This window comes from Tauraco erythrolophus, chromosome Z (assembly GCF_009769465.1).
Source record: "Tauraco erythrolophus isolate bTauEry1 chromosome Z, bTauEry1.pri, whole genome shotgun sequence".
Taxonomy (NCBI): domain Eukaryota; kingdom Metazoa; phylum Chordata; class Aves; order Musophagiformes; family Musophagidae; genus Tauraco; species Tauraco erythrolophus.
In genome coordinates this window covers 47,831,331-47,843,534 of record NC_141496.1, presented here as the reverse complement: position 1 = coordinate 47,843,534, position 12,204 = coordinate 47,831,331, and positions in this window count along the sequence as shown.

Sequence of the window (12,204 nt, the reverse complement as noted above, 5' to 3'; positions counted from 1 at the left end):
ATACAGCTGTAGATGTCATGCTATAAAAAAGGGCTTTATTCACCTCCTGTACTATCTAGACTGGGGGAGAGGCTGGTAATTCATGCTGGGAAAGCAAGAGTAAATCTGAAACTACCAGATTAAGAAACACAGGGTTATCGCAAAGGACCTGACCTTGTTGTCTACAGACTCAGCAGCAGGCTGGGACATTTGGTCTAAATTCCTTCTTTCCTAGATACATGAGATTCCTTATGGAAAGCCTTATTTTGCCTCTATTCTTGGAAGGAGTTTCAACCTTAGTAATCGAGGGGAAACATAATATAGTAAGAAGTTAGTAAAATATAGGATTGGATAGTAGAGAAAAAATTTAAAATTGTGTAAAAAATTATATGACACTGGTACTTAGCATCTTGTCTAAGTAACTTTGAAATTATTTGGGTTTGCAGGAGCTGGTTTATTAATTAATAGCTAGAGGATATGTTCAACTAGTTAAAGCTGTAATCACCAGCTGGAAGATCTTATTTACCTCAAGCAGTCCCTAAGTGGAAGTTATATTTTTCTGAGCTATTTTCAATAACTTTGGTATTTATATAACTCAAAAGCACAAGTGATGGAGAGCACACTTATTTTATTATAGGAAGACAATGATAATAAATTTAATCTATTACTTTTGCTACGAGAGCTCTTTGCTGTATGTACAAAGACTAATAGATTACATCCATTATGTAAAGTATTACTATCACTGAAACCAAACATCTCGTCTTGAAAAGCTACTGGCCTTCGGTGCATCTCTGCAGTGCATCAGTTCTAATGCACTGCAGATAATACTTTGCTTTTACATAGAACAGGCATGCCATGCAAAGGGATTAGAGACAATACAGCCCTCTGATTTATACAAAAGCTTGCGTCTAAATGGGTCTTACGGAATCTTGTGTTGGCTTTTGTGAGTTTGGCAGGCTGTCATATTTTGCTAAAGGATATCAAATCAGAATTGCCTGGCTTGGGGAAGGCATAGCTATGGGCTATTAACACAAGCAGAAGGGTGGAACTCAGGATTTCTGAGCTGTAATCAAAAACCCCTGGGCCTCTAACTCTCTGAAGAATATAATAACAATATTTACCTTTCAAAAGGAAGATTCTGCAATTTCCCTAAGGATTATAAAGCCAAGGATCTATGGTTCATCCATCCCTGTATGAAGAATGACAATTTTGTATGTAGGTTGGTATGCAGTAATAGGTATTGTTATCAGACAAAGGAAATCTTTTTTATGAAATGCAACCCCTGCTGCCCAAAGTGCTCAAGAAGATGATGGCGATGTAATGACAGCAGTGGTCTGTCCTGTAGTCATTATTTCCAACAGCTGTAGAATAAGTGGTCTTGCAGACCAGTGGCAGTATATGAAAGAAAATTGTCATGAAAGATGCAAGCCAACTAGACTCTGTCTTTTTAGCAGTTCAGTGGTATATCACATGAAAGGACCTCTTAATGCCTCATTTAATTAGTGTTCTTGCAATGCTTGAAAAGCATGATTCATCTCCTAAAGAATCTATGAAGATTTGTCTCTTTGCTTTTGATTATAGATGAGAGATGCCAAAATAAATGCAAACCACACATCAGTTGTCAGGTTGTCAAGTGTCACACCAAGCACTCAGACGACTACTACTACTACAAAAACATTTATATTTGGACCGTCAACAAGACACCCAAAAATAGGTCCCATAGTTTCTCTACTCTTTAATCAAAGTTTATTGAAAGAAGGCTAGTGTTGCCACAGGTTCTCCAACTCTTTAAAAGACAAAGCAACCACTTTATAAAGTAATCCACTTTTCAAATTTCCTCTGCCAATGTTTATCAGAGAGAATTTGTCCTCATGCTCTGTTTACTCTATTTGACACAACGCTGAATTGTGGCCAACATCATCTTTGTCTTTTAATCAAGACTGTTTTCCTTATACATGAGCCAAACACTTGGAACTGCCCCATTCCCAGCTTCTGCTTTAGCACTGCAGCCAGAAGAATTTGCTGCGAATGTCAGTGAAGCACATTTGACAGTTAATGACCAGTTACTGCCTCACATCCAGCAGTCACTGGGAACTATTTCTGAGGTATGGGCCTATCTGGCACAATCAAAAATAACAATTGGTCCTTGGGAACAAGATCAACCAGCCTGCATCCACATAGCCACTCAAGACCACCATCAACTCAAGACTCTGGAAGGTATGTGTTCGAGTCAATGAGAACTGAAGGGAGTGCTTACTGAATGTGCATGCCGTCGTAGAGAACCTCACACAGAAGGGCATGTGAGAGATCAGTTTGTCCTTTAAGTCTTAACATACTGAAGCAGAAACCCAAACCACTACAAACAGGAGGAGAGTGTGCTTTAAAAAAACCCACAAGCATTTTGCTCTGGTGGGATTTATAGTGTAAGAATGAAAAGTCAGACATATGGATAAGAGATGTACTTGTTGATGGGAAAATTATTTTCTCAGTGCGATAAAACGCTCCCTCCAGATCCTATCTTAACACAAGGATTCTCCTATCTCCTTGTTCAAAAAGGAAAGCTACAAACCACCTATTTCCTTACAAATACTTTCTTAAAAAGCACTCTGTTCTGATCAAAAGATCAACCCTTCCTGGATTTTCAACAGCTATTGTAATTGTTTTTCATAGAAATTGATTTTAATTGTAACACTGTTCTGCTACAGCCCTATTGTCTGTGTCCTTCTGAATTGTTAGTTACTTAAATGGAGAAATAAAAGCTCGAAAGCACATTGTTGCAATTGATTTCTATGTTTCATTTGTCTTATCGGAAACAAGGTTATGAATTTCATCTGTTGAGGCACAAAAATGAATTATCTTACTTTAAAAAAGGAAAAAAAAAATAAAGATAAAAATCCATTACTGTTTCGCTTGTGGTTTTTAAGGCAAAAGTTTGAGTCTGTCATTTCAGTCCTCCGCTATAGTTTTGGAAATAGGCATAGCATTCCAGTGAGTATATTGATTACAAAGAAAAAACTTTTTCTTTAGCATGCTAATGAGGTTGTATTTCCTGCTTATATAAATCTAGTGCCCCCCAGCTAGGATAGCACTTGCTGTTTCAGTGTCATCTCCCATCCTGCCCTTTCCCTACACTTTCCAACCAGTGTTTGACTGGTAAGTTCAGCACATGGTGTCCCCATCCAATCCCAGGACCATCAAGGTTAAGAATTTGTCCCAGTGCTTTGTCCCCAGGCAAGCATGAGGAGATAGGATCTGGGTGCTAAGGAGCTGCTGATCCAGGGGCCTTTAACTGGTCCCCACCAGGCTGCCAGCTCTTTCCCTGCTGTCCAACCCTTCCTTTGCTGGTCACCGTTACCAAAGAGAAGGCATATCCGCCCTTATGGAGGAAAAGGATTTTTCTCTGCATTGGAGACAGATGTGCCCTCAGCCTGCAGTCAGTCTCTCTGTCCAGCTATTGACACTTCTGCTCTGTTCTGGTTTCTTTCCAATGTCTGGTTTCAGCCATGGCAATCATCTTATGGGGCGGGCTGCTAACAGGGCACAGACAACAGGCAGGAACACCCGAGGCAGAGACAAGACTTGGGACATCTGTATTTGGCAGCTACTGAGTGATTTTTAACAACAAAATCCCTTACCAAGAGGAAGAAGATGCCAGAGCGACCTAATGAGGCTCTGAGACAGCATGGCCAAATCCTTGGAGACCACTGTAAAACACTGATACTGAGCAGAAGACAAAAAATCAGGAGAAGGCATTGAAAGCAGCATTGCGAGAGGCCCCAGAGGATTGTGCAGAGGCATGAGTACCGGTGCGGCCAGAGTGCTGCCAGGGCAAGCACTGTTGGCATGGCCCATTTTGACAGACTCAAGCAGTGACCTGTGACCACACTGCTCTCAATACTCATGCCCAGGCACCAGCAGAGTCCGATCCAGCCTGGTTTGTGCCTGGACTTCTGCCAAGAGTATGCACAACACCTGGAGAGTCAAGAGAGGCTTTGGATGGTGCTGGGTGGTGCTTTAGGGGCTGCTGGTGGCAGCTCTTGGTGCCTGTCCCTAAAGATGTCACCTGTGTTTCCCTGGTCCTGCTTGGTTCAGGCAGCCAGGCACCCCAGAGTGTGCTTGCAGCAGCGTGATACAGTGGGCTAGTAGGAAACCAGACTGATCCCTCTGTGGGAGCCCTGTCCAGCCCATCAAGTTCTCAGTGTGAGCAGAAGATGACTAAATTTAGAGTACACCAACATAGAATCATAGAATCATAGAATGATTTGGGTTCAAAGGAACCTCAAAGATCATCTAGTTCCAACTCCTCTGCCATAGGCAGGGACACTCTCCACTACACCAGGTTGCTCAAAGCCTCATCCAACCTGACCTTGAACACCTCCAGGGATAGGGAAGCCACAACTTCTCTGGGCAACCTGTTCCAGTGCCTCACCACCCTCAATGTAAAAAATTTCTTCCTTACATCTAACTGAAATCTGCCCTCTCTCAGTTTAAAGCCATTGCCCCTTGTCTTAGCACTATATACCCTTGATAAAGTCCCTCTCCAGCTTTCTTGTAGGCCCCTTTCAGATACTGGAAGGCTGCAATAAGATCGCCCTGGAGTCTTCTCTTCTCCAGGCTGAACAACCCCAACTCTCTCAGCCTGTCTTCATAGGAGAGGTGTTCCAGCCCTCAGATCACCTATGTGGCCCTCCTCTGGACTTGCTCAAACAGCTCCATGTCCTTCTGTGCTCGACACAGAGCCATTAGCTGCTGGCAGCCAGTCAGGAAGAGCTCCCAGATGCCCAGGTGTTCACAACGCTCACCACTCCGTGGCATTCCCACCATCCTCTCCACAGCACACGCCATTGCCAGCTGAGCAGGGAACTGCAGGGACAGTGTCCAGGGCTCCAGTACTTCCAGGACTTCCAGAATGATACGGATGTAGCCCTTTTCCAGGGCCACCATGATGTCCTCAAGCCCATGATGCAACATGAGCGCCAGGCGCTCTATGACACCAAATAAGAGTTCACCTTCTGTATCTGGGATCTGTTTAATTCTTATGCCAGCCAGTTAAGGCTAACGCTCTTTAAAAAATTCTTGTAAAATTTCTGCATGCATTGAAGAGAGAATTATTCTCAATAATCCCTGTAGGGATGGACTGGTGAGCAGTGATACCTTTAGGCCAAGAAAAAGGAATTGTGGCTCTGCATTTCCATGAAGGTAAAGGACAAAGACGTTCTTCTCAAAAACATGCCACACAGGCCTGTGAAAGAGATAAATTTACAGCACAGAGACCCAGTACAAGTTGGAGCACAAAGGCCAGCTGGAGAGAGAATAACGAAAGCAAAGTTTTCTGTGCCCCAGAACAAGGGCTTGACTTTTCAGGGATTGTAAAGAATATATCCTGTTGCTGCTATGAGTGCTCTGAGGTTTGCCAAGTAACTGCATCCATCTTTGGTCCATCTCTTCGAAGCTGGTGGGGTTTTTATGCCAGCTAAATGAAAAGGATTATTTGATTCCTCAGTTAGAAACAATACCAATGAAAGAGGCATCACAGCCCCTGCATCCAGCACACAGTTAACACAGTTAAAGCTGTTATTACCTGCAAATATTCACCCTGCTCCTCTGCTTGAGATTACGCATACTTTTCTTCCAGAAGAGAAAATGTGTTGTTTAAAAGATCAAGGGCGTATGGATATATTTTTAATACCAGGAACAGTACTGCGTGCTACTGCTACACTGCAACAGTTCTCTGTTGCTACTTAAATCCATGCTAAGGAAGCAGTATATTGGATTTCTTGACTGTCGCTTACAGTGACAGTTTGCATCCTTGTGGGGACGTCTCAAAACTCAGCCAGGCCTTTCTGACCCAGAACTGAAACACAGTTATGCAGGAGATTCTTCTTTGTTGGTGCTTTGTTTTATAATTCACATATTTTCCTGTGTTTGATAGGTTTCGTTGTTGCTGTGTCCTCCCTGAATGAACTTTACAGGAAAATTATGAGGCAATACTGCTCTTGCTTGTACTTGTTTAGGTATAAACGTACTGCATATCAAATGAAGGCACTAATAGTCTTTATCTCTATAGTCCCTTTGAGCTCTTAACAGAATTTCTTCTCTTCTAGATGTGTGGCTGGCTTTCCTCATGACAGGTCACGTGGCTGGCTTTCCTCGTGACAGGCCATGTGAAAATCCTCTCCTAGAAAGAGCCTACTGAAACCAGTCAAGCCTATCTGTGTTGCTTTTATACAGGACTAACTTGCCTTAATTTAATTTTTACACTTCTTTGGCTTCAGGGAAATGCTTGTCATTCACCAGCTCAGAATCAGGAAATCAGCCTCCCTTTTGAAACATCACCAGTCTTTTTCTTGATTTTTGGGTGGTTTTTTTTTTTAATGAGAAGGAACTCATTTTTGATGAGAAGAGCATCACATTGCACCCTGAATGCACCATCTTAGCTGGTGAATACGGAAGAGAATACTTTAGTCCTACTCAGGATGCTGTAACGTGACAAGGCAAATCTCAGTGACTGTACCTCACTCACTCTCTCTATATGATTTAGGAGAGAAGCAGCTACGCACCACTTTTCAGCTCTATGTGAGTTTTTTCTGCAGTGTTAATGTCTCTCATTGCCATGGCTCCCACCAATGTCCTTCCTCCAGCCCAAACACTCCTTTCTGTAGTACTCATTTGTCTGAGCCAAACTCTTGCTTTCTGTTTCCTGCTGGTACTTTGGTAGACTCCCATCACCCAGTGCAAATCACCATCACCCTTTGCCCATATCAGTCCTAATTCCTGTCATTCCGATCCCTTTCTGCAACTTTTTGCAGTTTTATCCTTGGTATTATTTTGTCTGTATGTTGTACTTCAAAAGAATCTGATCTTTATATTTAGAAATTCATTAATATTCAAAGTCTGTGTACTGTACAACCTGCTTATTAAATAATGAGCACATGGCATGCAGAACTCCCACTCGCTCTCTCACATTAGTAAGCGCTGGTTGTGGCAAGCATTAGTAAATTTAATAAAATTGTTATTACATATTCACCACATACGCCTTTGAAGCCTGAACATGTTGTGCCATGAATGCATAATTAGCATAGGGAACACGGACCAGAACTCCACAAGCCTCTCTTTGGGACTTTATGACACCATTGACTGTAAGAAAAAATTCACTTGTCTTCAGTCAGCAAGAAATTCAATTGAATGAATGTCAAATGTAAGTACATGCAGCGTACAAGACTTGAGTGTAATTGTAACTGTGAGATTTACTTGCTGCCTAGAACTAATGTTTGTACATAACAATTTAAATGTTAACAGACAATACCAAATTTTGAAATCAAATTCAAGTACTTATGAAAACTGTGAGTGCTATAAATTGAATCTGGGAACAACATCTACCTATACAGGTCTCGCTCATTAAAAAGGCTGGACAGATATTTCAGCTCAAAAACTTGCTAAAACTTTGACTGTGTGTGGCACCCAGTCTAGAAGTCTTTACAATGGGATAAAGTCTTGGAGGGAAGAGGGGCCCAAGAAAGCTGATTAATATTCAAGGATCACCCCCTCCAAGCTCAGAAGCAATGCATGCTGACAAAGAGGGGGTCGGTCAGAAATGCCAGAAGGCCTGTATGGATGAACAAGAAGCTCCCGGACAAACTCAAGCCCAAAAGGGAAGCCTACAGAGGGTGGACAGAAGGACAGGTAACCTGGGAGGAATACAGAGCTGTTGTCCAAGCAACCAGGGATCAGGTTAGGAAAGCTAAAGTCCTGACAGAGTTTAATCTGGCCAGGAACATCAAGGGCAAGAAAAACTTCTATAGATAAGTCAGGGATAAAAGGATAAATGTCGACCCTCTGCAGAAGGAAACAAGAGACCTGGTTATCTGGAATATGGAAAAGACTGAGGTGCTCAATGGCTTTTTGGCCTCAGTCTTCGTTGGTAAGTGCTTCAGCTACACCTCCCAACTCACAGAAGACAAAGGCAGGGACTGGGTAATGAAGAACCACCCACTGTAGGAGAAGATCAGATTTGAGATCATCTAAGGAATCTGAAGACGTGCAAATCTATGGGACCTGATGAGATGCATTCACAAGTTCTGAGCAAACTGGCAGATGAAGTTGCTGAGCCACTAACCATCATATTTGAGAAGTCATGACAGTCTAGTGACGTATTCTCTGACTGGAAAAGGGGAAACATAAACATAACCCCCATTTTTAAAAAGGGCAAAAAGGAAGACCCAGGGAACTACAGGCCAGTCAGTCTCACCTCTGTGCCAGGCAAGATCATGGAGCAGGCAACTGTGCTAAGGCATATGGAAAAAAAGGAGGTCTTTGGTGACAGCCAACATGACTTCACTAAGGGCAAATCCTGCCTGACAAATTTGGTGGCCTTTTATGATGAAGTTACTGTGTTAGTGGATAAGGGAAGAGCAATAGACATCATCTACTTGGACTTGTCCAAAGCATTTGACACTGTCTCACATGATGAGCTTGTCTCTAAATTGGAGAGATTTTATGGATAAAGAATTGGCTGGATGGTTGCACCCAAAGAGTTGTGGTCAGTGGCTTGATGTCCAAGTAGCGACCAGTGACGAGTGAGTGACTTTCCTCAGGGGTCGGTACTGGGACCAGCACTATTTAACATCTTTGTCGGTGACATAGACAGTGGGATTGAGTGCACCCTCAGCAAGTCTGCTGACGACACCAAGCTGTGTGGTGTGGTGGACATGCTGGAGGGAAGGGATGCCATCCAGAGGGACTTTGACAGACTGGAGAGGTGGGCCTGTGAGAACTCCATGAAGTTCAATAAGGCCAAGTGCAAGGTCTTGGATAGGGGTCAGGGCAATCCCAAGCACAAGTACAGGCTGGCCGAAGAATAGATTGAGAGCAGCATGGAGGAGAAGGACTTGGAGGTGTTGATTGAGGTGAAGCTCAACCTGAGCCGGCAATGTGCGCTGGCAGCCCAGAAAGCCAACTGTATTCTGGGCTGCATCCAAAGAAGCGTGGCCAGCAGGTCAAGGGAGGTGATTCTGCCCCTCTACTTTGTTCTTATATTGCATTCAACTCTAGGGGCCCCAACATAAGAAAGACATGGAGGTGTTGAAGCAAGTCGAGAAAAGGGCTATCAAGATGATCAAAGGGTCAGTGTACCTCTCCTGTGAAGACAGGCTGAGACCCTTGGGGCTGTTCAGCCTGGAGAAGAGAAGGCTCCGGAATGATCTTATAGCAGTCTTCCAATAACTAAAGGGGCTTACAAGAAAGCTGGAGAGGGACTTTTTACAAGGGCGTGTAGTGATAGGACAAGAGACTGGTTTTAAACTGAAAGAGGGCAGCTTTCTGTTAGATATAAGGAAGGAATTTTTTACAGTGAGAGTAGTGAGGCACTGGAACAGGTTGCCCAGAGGAGTTATGGCTGCCCCATCCCTGGAAGTGTTCAAGGCTAGGTTGTACGAGGCTTTGAGTAAATTTATCTGGTGGAAGATGTCCCTGCCCATAACTCAGGAGTTTAAACTAGATGATCTTTGATGTCCCTTCCAACCCAAATTGTTCTATGATTCTACGATTCTATGATTCTATGATCCCATCCTTAGTACCAGAATGACTAGGTTCCTGTACATGTAGTCATTTGGAATAAATTCCAGGTAGATTTTGGAAATGATTGTATGTGGAGAGAAAAGCACTCAAATCATCTTGCCATTTTTCCTGTGCTCGAGCCACATAGCAGCAGAAAAAAAGAAAAAGAAAAAAAAAACATGACACAAACAAAAGGCTGTTTTTCACAGTGTTCTGATTGAATCAGTGCAAGATCATCTTTATTTACCTGATCAGCCCTTACGAGATTCACTTATTACTGGTTTCTTCACTCATTGCCCAGCACTCTTATTTCAGTACACAGAGCTGTAGCCACAAGAGACATTTTGCATCTTTATCAGTTTAGGATAGGACCTTGGTCTTTAATGTTGTGAATGTCCATACCTTAAGGTTCAGTGCTTATAGTTTTGTGGCTGAAAAGCACACCAATTTCTCAGCTTTTTCCACCAGGCAGTTACCTGTTTCTCATGCATAAAACCAGCACAGCCTGGTTGGATACGTACTGGTTAATCTGCTTTTAAACTATGATAGTTTTAAACAACAATAAAAAGTACTTGTGCTGCTTCAGCTACTGAAATAACTACTGCTGCTTGATTGTTTTCCCTGAAAACAATGAAAAGACGGTAGCTGTGCTGCAGTCAGGTTGGCACATCCATTTGCTTGCCCAACGTGGTCAGTTTCTTAAGAGGAAGTTGCAGGGCACTTTTAGTTTCTCTGACCTGTGAAACAGCCAGCACCTCCAAAGTAAGGTCACAGGCCTCCAGGACAGCAGGTCTTCATCAGTCTGTATATCAGTATCATCCACCAGCCCCCAGCGCTCTGCTTTTGTGAGCAAGGCACAGCATTCTTCCAAATGCTTCATAGCATCACTGCTATGCCAGAATTCTGCCATGGCCTTGTGGGCACTAAGACCATAAACATGTCACATGTCAAATGGATCAGACCAGTGGTAATATAGACATACCTCTGATCTTTTAGAGTATTGATGGAGTTTTTTTTGTTTGTTTGGTTTGACTTCTGGCAGTTGCTTTGATAGCAAAAGAAATTAAGAAGACGATGCTTTTGACAGCATCTCCTTCAAAATAAATTTGTAACCAAGGTTAGAGAAGGGTGAGGAAATGTAGCTTACCAAGAAATTTATGTGTCAAGCCATACCACTGAAAATATGAAAACGTCAGCTTGATTGTCATCCCCTCTTTCTTTCAGTGTCATACGTAGTGACTGTGGGATTCTATTAACATACATTTGAGAGGCTACATCATGCTGTCTTTGCACAACTCTTTGGGTATGGAAGTAACTAATTGAGCTGTTGTTTCCGTCTTCTCTGTGCAAAGACTTTGAGACCTCTTGCAGTTTTTCTTTCCTTAATGCCCTCTATTTTCCTACAAATGAGCAAAGACAAGACAGAGAGGCAGAAAATATTGGAGGCAGATCCTACATAAGCGTGGTAATTCATGAAATATACAATCAAATTTTGCCAAAGCAGCCTAAGACATAAAACAAGTTCCAGAAGGGAAAAAAACAATAGCAATAAAACCCTCTCCTGCACTCCCATACCCCTAGCAGATCACACTATAGCATGTTATCTGTTTATTCCGGCACCCAGATTAGCAGAGGAAATGGGTTATCTACAAGAGAGCAAAAAAAGACTTGAGAAGACTCTCTAGTTTTTCTCAGTCTTAAATCTAATTGTCTATTTCTATATAACTGTGTAATACCTAACAAGAATTCAGCTGCTCAGGCAGGTTTTTAATTGCCATACCCGTAGGAAAGAGTCTCAAAAGTCTAAACACATATCCAAGCAATTTTTTCTACCATAGGTGGTTTTATTTCCGTAGTAGCTACATTATTATGATTATTTGTTAGTTTATTGTGTCTTCCTAGATAAGACGATTCATCTCATTTTCAAAATTTGCTGGAATTTTCCCTGGAAGCACTCACACAGCCTCTGACAGGGTGACCAGCCCGTTCATCTCTGAGTTTGATCTGTGATAGGTGACAGATGGAGATGTGAGCCATAGACCTGCAGTTCTCTGGTGCCTTGCTGCTCTTGCCCCATTACTGTAAGCCTGAAGTTTCAAGGCTGGTGTTGAGTCACTCCTAACCAAGCAGCAAAGGTCTAGACGACATGTGAGCCCTCAGAGAGCTCTTGCTAAAAGACTTAAAGTACTCTCATGAGAAAGGACATTCCTAAGGGCTGAAGGAATGCTACTTTGGTGTAACTTTACTGTAAGTAGATTGAATCATCTTCCTTTCATTTCTTAATCTGTGAATTTTATCAATATCTGTAACTATGTTGTGGTTTTTGGATGTCATGAATCAACTCTTGCATTTTTTATTTTTACCTTAATCCGCCTGGTGCTAGGTGTGATCTAGGATTCCTGGATGTCTGTTCATCCATCTGACACATGATATTGAGAACCTGCAAACTATAACCCTGGGGTTTCCCAGCACATCTGTCACAGGACAGGAGAGTTGAGCTGCACAGCAGGTAAAGAGCTGCACTCAGGAAAGGCAGTGGTGACCTCCATGACCACTGGTGATGCTGAAGGCCCACTAACATGCAGTAAGATATCAAGGTGCTAGGCTGTCACTGAGGGATTACAGCAAATTCATCAAAATCTTATTTTATCATGTGTTGTTCTTCTGTCT